The 10,487-nt window shown below is 30.3% G+C and overlaps 1 protein-coding gene across 1 annotated transcript in view; it reads right to left on the bottom strand.

The window, feature by feature from the left end:
• sprt (PDZ domain-containing protein sprite) overlaps positions 1-10,487 on the bottom strand; it is a 93,562-nt gene that overhangs the window by 65,101 nt on the left and 17,974 nt on the right. The window lies entirely within an intron of this gene.

Below are 10,487 nucleotides of genomic sequence, written 5' to 3'. Positions count from 1 at the left end.
TATATATATATATATATATACTTCTACATCTTGATTGTTACGTCTAATCCGTAAGTACTGTATTTAAATTCTTAAGTCATTAAAATTTTATTCTTTGAACTATCTAAAGTCAGACGATGAGATTATTCTAATTTTAGATATCTTTTTTTGTAATTTAGTCTGGTTTTGACACAACTTTCTCTTAATTCCTTTTTATTTGTCGTGAGAACTATCAGTATAGGTATTATATTTTAATGCCCAGAATTATGCAAAATCAATTATGCCTATACATTGTCCATTGATGACTGAATTCTCTCTAGTTCTTATTTAGCAAATTTTAAAGCATGACAAGCAATTATATTTCATCTTCCATATTTATTAGTTTTTCTTTTCCCATTACTGGCCAGGCTTTATTAGTTATTCATATAAGATGTTTTTAACTTTGATAACAGTTTCTTATAAACATATACCTATATTCGTACTCTCCGTTTGAAGTACGTTTAACTAAATATTTTCACCGATTTTCAATGTTTTCATGTTATCAATTTAATTTATATATTTTTCGACAAAGATTTTATTACAGTACTTATATCGAAGAGTAACATTCGGTATCGGCTAAAACCAATGCACGCATCTTTAATTGTCTTATCTCTTATATTAAACTCATATACCTAATTTACTAACATTATGTCGACCGTTTTAGACATTCTTATAACAGTGCATTTTCCTATTGTTTTGCAAAAAAAAGTTTTAAATCGTATAATAGGAAAAAATGGATACGTTAAAGTCAATATTCCGTGATGCAATTTTACTGAAAAAAATTTATGAAGGCAATAAAAGATTGTACTTTTTTACGATATTAGGTGAATAAATACGAAAGTAAACGTGCCTAGATATATTTAGATTGTTAGAACTACGAAAGAAGTTCAGGGGACCTTACGATAAAGTGAGATAAAAAATATTCCTGAAAAGTTCGAAAGTTGGACCTGAAAAAAATGGATCGAAATGAAGAAACGCACAATGAAACAAATGAATATGTAAACCAACAGTGCGGTAAGACTTATGTATAGTTTTTGATAAACATTTTTACTGTTTTTAATAATTTTATGAGTTATACTTTAATAATTATCCGTTTTATGTTATCGTTTTCATATTTATTTCATAACAAGAACTTTCTTTAATTAAGAGTGCTCTGATTCCCCGATAACTTCGAATGGGAATAATAAAGACATACATATTGAAATTGGATCACACATATGCGGAACGTGTGATAAAAGGTTTAAGTTTAATTGGAATTTGCGTCGTCATGAGAGAACTTATAAAAGCAAAAAACCTTATCAATGCGAATTTTGTGAGGATAAATTTGGGTGAGTATTATTTCAGTGAAGAACAAGAGTTAATTATTTGGCAATTCAATATCAATGATTAAATTTAAAAAAAAAAAAACAAAATTTGTAAAAATATAAATATTAAAAAAAAAGGTAAAACTGGTAAAAAAAAAATAAATATTGCAACGGTCGTTTTATAGCCATAAAGGAAGCCCAAAATACCACGTGATGGCAATGCATGAACGTTACAAGTCTAATAAGAACCTATATATTGAAGATGTATCATACAAATGTGGAAAGTGTAATAAAGAGTTTAAAAACAAAGCACATTTACATATTCATGAGAGAACACATAAAGACGAACGATCTTATCATTGTGAGTTTTGCGGACAAATGTTCAGGTGGGTGTTTAAAAGTTAAAAGAAAATTGTAAATATTATATCACAACGTAATTAAAATATCAAAAATTATTCTAGAATTAACTTGCAAATACAGTACCATAATAAAGACCGAGATTGACGATGGGGTAGATGATCAAATATAACTATATCTACTTTTAATAATAATAACGAACCAACGATGAAGGATGTTGGAAATAAAGATGTAATATTTTTACGCTATCCCGCGAAAAAAAAGTTAATATATTCTAAATAAAAGTCTTATAAGTTCTTTATAAAGATTTTATCGAAATTCATATAAAGAATTTATAAAGTCTTTGTATAACCTTATAAATAAATGCATATTTGTACATATTTTTAATATAGTTTATCAACTTATCAACTTATTTAAGTTTAATAAGTCCATATTAAATTTTATTAAAGTCCACACAATTTATATAATTTAATTAAATCTTAATAAGTTTTAAATAAGTTGAATTAATATGTTTTAATAATATGGTCTTAACAAGTTTTAATAAGTTGAATTAATAACTTAATATGGATCTCATTATATGGTCCAAATTAAATCTATATAAGGTTTTAATAAAACCACATTTATTGGAATCGTTATTAAGTATTATATTAAATCTATATATATTTTTTTTTCGCGGGATATAGTATACATATATAGATAAAAATGTCCTATATATTATAAATAATAATGTTGAAAATGCACGCGTGCGTCTGATTTCAAAAGTATTTGAATGTCAATGTGTAATTATTTCAACATATTATTTTCAATATGTATTCACCAACGTCGCAGCTCTCCATATGTTGCTAGATAAAAGCTACAGATACAACAAACCATTCTTATACGAAATGTTTTACATTTTATTGTAACATGTGTTGACATAAAATACTAAATACTATGTAAAATACTGGGTTTTTTTATATCTGTACCAATATGACCAATTGAAAGATTATGAAAGAACATCACATTTATGCTGTTCAAGAGTTTCAACATCTATGTCACCGTCCGATTTTAAATTCGAATATCCGACATTTACGGGTATCTAAGAAAATAAGATATTCACGATAAAACTGTATATTTCTGATACTGCAACATATTAAAGTAATAAAAGCTTTTACTTAGAAATAAGTAATTAAATCCTCAGTCTATCCCTTCTATTTTTTTATTCTCACTCTTAAGACATAAAGATTTAATTTTTAAATGCCGCTTTGAGCTTTTTAATACTGGTAACAGTATTAAAAATATTATTATTATTGTTAACAATATTAAAAATATTATTATTGTTTCTTGATTTTCATATTTTTACTGTCTTTCTACTTCTAGCTACAGTTGATGAAATTTTTACACTTTAAAGCTTAAATTTTACATCTTAAAGTCTCATTATAGACGCCGCTTAAGATTTATGAGAAGTCTATGCTAATTTTAGCAAAGAAAAGCATCGTAAAATGAGATACAATTCGTAATCAACTTCTATCGTATCTTTCCGCTGTTAAATAAACAATCGCCGTCTCATTATTATTAAAAATATACGCGAATATTCGCAGCATTAACAAACTCGATGTTTTAGAGTCTACAGAATGCTTAGCCGTTTGCTCGGCATAACATACGGCGCACCACACGTCGTTGATGTGTTTACAAAATTTCAGTTAGCACACAGCCTTCAATTGTGTTCACGTCCTTTGTTGTACTTGTGTGCAGTCGCCGTGCCGATCGAGATTCGAGGTACAGTTGGGCTGGGCTATTGTCGTCGCGTTATTGCCTTTAGAGACGTGATCGTGGCGGAATTGAGGGAATATAGAAGATGCGAGCATTTTCTGTGAACAATTAGTCGAGCAATTAGTGACTGTCGGCTCGATCGTTTGTAACTTTCTCTCGTAACTCACGACTCGTAGGTGCATCTGAGAGATACGGCGATTTGCCAAGGGAAATATTTTACGCGGTTAATGTCACGTAAAATCGACGGGGATGGATTATAAATCGTCGTTTTATCTCATTTTATTCTCGAGGGATAACTTTCTCCAGCGATGCTTGAATTCGAATATACATTTAAACTCATACGATTGCTATCTTTAAATTAGTAATCCGCTGGAGATTAGAGTTTGTAGATTTGAAAAATGTACTTGCACAAATTTATATGTGAATATTATTGAAGTACCAAAATCTGTGTTTTCGACTAAAAAATAAGATTTTTCAATTATTCAATTTATTCTAATTTTTACTTATAATAAATTAGAATTTGTTATATTTATCTATTTAATTTATGTATTATTCTTGAAAGTCACCATTTTATTACTTTTTCTAAAAAAAAAACTACCGCAGAATTCTAGAAATTCGTCTATAAAGCTGGATATTCCGATTGAAAATTGGAAAGGTGGCAATCATGATTAAACTTTCCGTCGATTCAAATCGTAATTAACGTCTATCATTTTCGCATCGAGAGGAATAATAATACGAATTATCTATATATAGGATCGAAACAATTCGGAAAGTAAATCATAATATACATATCCGCGATAAAATCGTCTATTGATATCTGCGATATTGATCACGTGTTCGGCGTGTATTAAGGCTAATCAACAATCATGTGCTCTTTGCTCTCTGTTTTTTGCTTTTCCCCTCTTACCTCTTTTTTTCTTCGAAACCATTTTATCGACAGTCGTGTTTCTTGTCACATGTTTCTCGTCTCTTTCGAAGTTCGTCGACTTTTATCTCGGACGACAAAAAGCAAAGAAGCTAAAGGCAAGAGGTAGAAAATGGTAAAATGCAAGAAACAGGAAGCGAAGAGTACATTTCCAGGTAGCTTTATAGTTGTTTAAATTGCCCGCAATATTGAGGAAAACTGCTTCCGATTTTACCTACGGGATTGTCGATTTTTATTACCACCAATGATTACAAGCAACTTTAATGGCAACATTCAGGTAATAATAGGTCCCTCAACGTCCTTACAAATAGATTGTGGCAATTTTTATGGCAAATAAACGGAAATTTGTGCCAAGCAGTTATTTTCTTTCTTAAGGCGGGAGTACAGTCTTGCATAATGTATAAGAAAATGAATCAATCAAGTCCTTCTTTCTTTTCCATGAAATAAAACTTCGATTGATTTTCTTACGCCTTATATGCATTATTTAGAAATCTGTACTTCTACCCTTCCTTGTGGAAAAATATTATTGAATTAATAAAAATGAAAACCTACTGCAACAAATAGCAAGATATTTGATTCGGATAGTTTTTCAATTATTATTATTAATTTTTTTGCCAGTCCAATAGTATTTTTTCATAAGGACTTACTCTCTAAAATTTTTAAAGTAAATCTCATTCTAAAGAATGAATTAAATTTTATTTTTAGGTTCTACCGCGATGTAAGATAACTTTAATTTTGATTTAATTTACTGTTTATTCTTTTTTAATTTTTATTAGCAAAAGAGTATATTGAATTAATTACATTGATAAAATCGGGTCTTAAAAATTAAAAATTGAATTACTGGCTCAATTTTTACTTCTCTTACAATTAAAGAGCTATTCCACTCGAGAAAATGTATAGAGAATATGACAAAGAGCTTGGCTATCTGGATTGCAGATTAATCTTTATGTATTATATTACGTCGAATTTCAAATGTATATTTTTAATTTGATTAACCGCCGCTTGATTCGTGTCGCGCCGGTGACGTCAGCGCGCCTATATTCACGCTTTTCGGTCATTTGCGCGAAGTCGTGAGGATGAAACGGATCGACTCCGAGAGACGAGTGGTGTTACGACCCATTAAATCTGTAAGTACAGTCGTGACCAATCGCTCTAACATTTATCGATCACTCAACATAAAGTTAGCAACTTTATATATCAGCGACTCACAGCGAATCGCGCGTTTCATGAGATTTATGCGATCGAGATTTACCACGGTCGACGACCGTATTCCCATACCATTCGCGGATATATCGCATTCCGTGAATATATTACTTCCAAATTGGGTGTTCCTTCGCTCGTGCATAACACAGATAGTAATCCCTGCGAAACGGGAACGCGAAAGCGTATTACTTATTTACCATTTATATATAGGTATGTGGGATATAATAATATACAGATTCGACAAGTGCACGCGAAAGTGCGATTAGGAACAGGGTTAGGTGTAGCTTTTCCGCGACGCGTGCCGTGAAGTTGGCCGCGCGTGATACTCCCCACTGTTCGACATTTGTTCATTATGGGTGCTTTCCAGCTAGAAACGCAGATAATACAGTGAAACGTTTCACTTTGGCGAACTTTTAACATTGGCGAACAATAAGAACGTGATTGTTTATTGTGTTACGCTGTGTCTTTTGCTGGAAAGTATTTTATGTTGCTCGAGACGTCGCAGGTGCTGAGTGGGTCGTTTACGTCCCGATAACACTCTCGTTGTAATATTCTTTCGTCGTAATGCAACGAAGTATGAGTCGCGTGCGGTTAATGACGGGAGTGCCGTGCAAAGTGTCGCGCGATCGTTGCATTCCAGTAATTAGTGTGCCGAGTATGTCCGATCGCGCAACGAGGGAACCTGAGAGGAGGAGGAGGCATCCGACAACGGCGGAGTAGCTGTGAGGTAACTAATTAATTATTAATTATTTGAAGAACCAATCAGTCTACTCTCCGGAGAACTCGTTTTATGCATTTGCGTTATTGTGCGATTTATAACACTTCTTTTTACTTTAAATCACTTAAAATAATATCGACACCTTTTTTTTATATAGAAATGTTTACGTGTAATATTTAATTGAATTATTATGATATATAAAAATTGAATCTTTTAAAATTTTTATCAAGTTTATGTTCAAGTATATTTTCCAGAAATATTGCACAGCTTTTTTTTATTAATGTTTTATTTGACAAAGAAATTCAGTAATAATCTCGTGCAATAATTTTCTTTTTTGCAATACTGATTATTTTATGTATTCTATAATTTAGATATATTTGTATTTTACAGAGATGTCTCCTGTTGTATACAATTCCGCTGCTGCGCATCGTATCGGTGAGTGCATAATTAATTTTTATTTTAATTTTGAGCTAATAAATCTATGAAAAAGCCGGTCGAGAAATTAATTTAATCTTACAATTAAAAATACAGTCGACTGTATTTTTAATTGTAAGATTAAATTAATTTTTCGCATGATCAACTGCGTTTGACTCTTTATAGCCTTATAATTCACGATTGTTTATTTGTAATATATAATATGTTTGTGTAATAAAATATAAGAGACAGAAAAGATCACAGATTATAAAAAACACTGTAGATATTATTTCATAAATTCAAAATATACCGAGTGCAAAGTTTAGAGCTTTTTTACTGTCAAGGCGGAGTAAACACTGCTACATAATTGTGTGCGTCATTCTGATGTTGTCAACTTGCTCGCACATATATCTTCGAGGTGTTCTCGAGAAAAGATTTATATCTTTGAACATGTCGTGACTTTATACAGCTGGCGTCATATTGTGGCAAGTATCTCCGCGATTAAATCCTCCGTTACATTAAAAACTTCTGGCTAAAGTATCTTGAAATCTCTTTTCCTCTTTCTTTTTCATCTAGTAATACGTGAATATATAATTTTTCGAACGCGATGAACAAAGTACTTTTTTATAATCAGTTTCAAATTTTATTATTAACGCTAATATAATATATACGTATTATAATATGAAGAGATAAATAAACATCTAAATAGAATTAAACACAAAATAAAATTAAATAATAAAATGTAACATAATAAGATGAAATATACTCATATGATATGTTATTTAAGTATTATATGAGTACATTAATAATATGTATTAATTTCAAAATTTATAATATTGAAGTGTATAAGTTGTACTTTTTTAACATTTTAATTACTATGATAATGTAGTGCAAAGGCTTATTAAAAAGTATTTTTCAGTATTTATATTTTACAAGATTTGTTGGAACATAAGCATTCGTCTTAAACATTATTAATGTTTATAAATGTTAATAATAATGTTTAATCTAGTTACACAATAAAAACGCAGTTGTAATGGAACAGTAACGATTATGTTATCGATGACATTATTATATCCATTGACGTAATAATGAGCTTTTATACTTAGAAAATATGAATATAATTAATTTCCGTTAATTTTAATTATTTAAAAAAATGTATTTTTCAAATACAATAAAATCTACAATGAAGAGAAAGAAAAAGAAGGAGAGCAATATATAAAATGCTTTATACAACAAACATATCATTAGTGCCTTAAACACACCATTTTTTGATGACGCAAGTCTAAAATCTATAAAGATCGTAATTACACGTGTTTGCGTGACTACTCTCATGTAGAATAGAAATAATTGACCGAATACATCAACCCTTTTTCGCAATCTGAACCATATATCTGTTTATGAAGCTGCCACTGTCGAGCATAATGATACCACGGGGATATCTTTATGGTCCCATTTCACGCAACCAATGCGATATGCTGTTGGGTAATCGTTATTCGATGGTATAAGATGACAGTAGTATGACAGATTTTGCAAAAAATACAAGTATAACATAATTGTAGATGTTAGTATCATATTTATCAAAAAGCAAAAAATTAATTCCTTTAAAACTTTAAACCATTATTTGAAAGACATTTCTTATATGTACTAAAAACATATATAAAACCAACGATTCTAAAACGTTATTAGTCTTAAAAAATGTAAAATGTCCAATTTGTTACTTAAAAATGAGTAATTAAATTTGTCAGTATTAAATTTCTGTAAGTGAACACGCGTTATTATGGTTATCTTAAAATATTATCTTAAAAAAAAATTAAGTAAAAAGTAATTCAATATTATTTTCCTTTCTTCGAACTGAAATCTAACTACTAAAAAATAATACGTGTAATATATATATATATACATATAATATAATAATGTATTTAACAACACATAGTCATTTTTCTTTGTCCGTGCAATTCAACATTTCATTTTCACATAGCATTTTAAACTTATCATTTTTCAAAATTTAAGAGATATTGCAGATTTCGATTATTTTTAGACTTTTCTATCGACAGAATAGCGCCGTACAAGACGAATCGTTCGCAGAATATAATCGCGATACTCAGATAGATACAAGACGCATCCAATACGTTTGCAAATATATAAGTATAAAACGGCGCAGTATTCAGCATTCATAATTCAATGCGCTGCGAGGCGAAATCATATGTAATCTTTCCAATGCGCCGAAATGAAAAACTCTCACACCTCGAGCTATTCGAGCAGAGGTTGAATAATGAAATTGGCAGAGTGGCTTGTTTCCCATGATTTTGCTTGCGAGCTGGCAAATCTGCCAAGCCCGAAGTCATCCTATTACAAACACGCCACTCTGCCGTTCTGACGTATATTCGTGATGCGTTTAGTTCGGCCGTCGTATCGTGACAATTACAGCGAATGACAGAGATATCGTTCCAATATAACGCTTGACAAATTGCACGGTGCTGAGAGGAGAATCAATAATCGTAACGGAGTCGCGAGTTTCTTCTCGTAAATTGCTTTGCTTAACCACCACCCTAGTTTGCTTATACTTGTGATTAATCTCGCGACTCGAGGCTTCATTTCTTTTAATTTTCTAAGAAAATTGAAACAGGACGTGTCTTACAATCATCTTTTGAGAAGATTAGTGAAATAAAATCAAGATTTGATTAATTAAAAGAAGACGTGATTTTTTAATCGTGGATGTTTTCTTTTACTGTGTTTTTTTTTGAAATAATAATAGAAAGAGTAAGAACTTTTTTATATGCGTTATATATATAATCTAACTTGTCTCATCTGTCCAATGTATAATACAATGTGTTAAAAAATGTACTGTCTAAATTCTTTTAAGTGGAATCTCATTCTGAAAAGTGAAAATCGAATCATTCTTGAAAAGAGTGGCTAAATTTTCAGATTTTACTTTATAGTATGTGACAATTCACTCTCAAAGCTTTAAAAAGTAATTTAGATTTTTTTTAGAAAGCAGCTATATTTCATCTGGATTTTAGCCTCTATTTCATCTAGATAGCCTTGGCCAAAAATATTAGGAACTCTATAGACTAATATATTTAATGTTTTGGTTCAAAAATTGATTCATGACGTTTACTGTGAAATATTTTTCGTTTTAAAAACCCTTTAAACTTACATATTATAATGCAAATATAATCAATAGAAAAAAATATAAACAAAAAATTCTTGATAATTGAAAAAATATAGATGTTTAATACTTTTGACTAAGGTTGTATATATGAAATTTTATTTTAATTAAATAATCACGTTGTTATATGATTGCTAATATAATAATATTCTCATGACGGTTACTTAACATTTCTTGTATCATTTCTAAGAACACGTGACACATGATTTATGTCCGCGCATTTAGAAGGGTCTTGGGGAAAAAATCTCGAGATGCCCTTCCAACTTCCTCGAGGTCAGAAGCACGAATGGAACTGAGCGACAATTTCGCTTATCAGCATGCTATTCACAGAGAAGAGACCTTCCTGGTTTTTTCGTGAATTATAGAGTCTCCCTGTTTGTGTTATACTAGCAATGATATATTAAGCTTTAATAAGGTGTTTGTCCCATAATAATTTCGATAACCGTCACGTTTCTGTAGGCAGCAGTTATGCGAATAGTAATTGGATTTCCCATATCTCTTTTTTACGAAATCATTTGTTTGTGATACAAAAGATAAGTAAAAGAAAAAGATTTGAATCGAATATCGTGTAAAACGAATTTTTCGATCTAAAAAGTTGTAATCTCTATTTATGCTCAATCAAACCTG

This window comes from Cyphomyrmex costatus, unplaced genomic scaffold (assembly GCF_001594065.2).
Source record: "Cyphomyrmex costatus isolate MS0001 unplaced genomic scaffold, Ccosl1.0 scaffold398, whole genome shotgun sequence".
Classification (NCBI taxonomy): domain Eukaryota; kingdom Metazoa; phylum Arthropoda; class Insecta; order Hymenoptera; family Formicidae; genus Cyphomyrmex; species Cyphomyrmex costatus.
Note: the sequence above shows the minus strand (reverse complement) of the source record. Positions and strands in the feature narration are given on the sequence as shown.